The following is a 1,207-nucleotide window of genomic DNA, read 5'->3' on the forward strand; positions in this document are numbered from 1 at the left end:
GGGGTTATTTTACCCTAAATTTATATAGCAATTAGAAAATAGAGGATAATATGCTGTACCCAACGACTTACAGACAGTGTATTCCGTTGAATTAATTAACTTATTTTGTAACTAAAATGACAAAAACCACAAAATACAAATGTTTATGACAAACCATGTTATATTGACAATTGGGGTTACAAATATAAAGTACATTAGGAATTTGAGAATAAACATAAACTTACAGCTTTTTCAGCCTAGCGTTGGCATGCCCCATTCTATCCAAATAGCTCCTGCCGGAGTAATTAGCAGATGAAATGCTGAAATGGGGGTACATGCACGATTCGCTAGGCCTCTTCAGAGATTCACAAAAATTCCACACAAATATAAAATAAGAAATAAAATCAAAAATAAAATAGAAATAAAAATAAAAATAAAAATAAGGGTACAGTAAGAATAAAATAAATAAATGAAAAATGAAAATATAAAATATGAAAATATAAAAAAATATAAGGCACATAAAAAGCCTATAAACAGTACATGAGGTCATACAAATAGTTATAGACACTCCAATATCTAAGTCCAAGTGCATAACCATACTTAGATGTCCAATGATTCAAGATCATATATATATGTGAGTACATATGTGTGTATATATCCATCTATCCCCTCGCACATATGTATACATATACAATTATGTATACACAGACATTCTCCTACGTACATGGTCCCTGGTACCGACACTATTCAATGTGTTTTTGAAGGTTGTTTATGTTTTTAAAAAAATTTGCTGAGTGTGTGCGTGTCAGTTCTGTATATTTTGGATGGGTCTATGTGGAAGTTCATTTCATAGGAGTTATTAATACTGCATAATGGAAGCTCATTTCAGAGAGTCATTTTGTAAATGTGTGCAAATACAAGAGTAGGAGATGACTTTCTAAAATGAACTTCCATTATGCAGCTGAGGAGTACATTTTCATTGCACATCTTATGTGGTGTTCTCACTACATAAACAAATGAAGTTTGTACGAAATGTACGTACTGCTATAACCTAATGAACTTTTGTTGCTTTTCTTCAAATTTTTTTCACCAAATCTCTTGATATTGTTTTTGGTTTTTACCCTACCAAATTCTGGTGCCTCAAACATTTTAAGTACCACATTTAATCTTTTGATTAAATCTATATTATTATTATATATATATACATATATATATATATATATATATA

Source organism: Octopus bimaculoides, chromosome 8 (genome assembly GCF_001194135.2).
Source record: "Octopus bimaculoides isolate UCB-OBI-ISO-001 chromosome 8, ASM119413v2, whole genome shotgun sequence".
Classification (NCBI taxonomy): domain Eukaryota; kingdom Metazoa; phylum Mollusca; class Cephalopoda; order Octopoda; family Octopodidae; genus Octopus; species Octopus bimaculoides.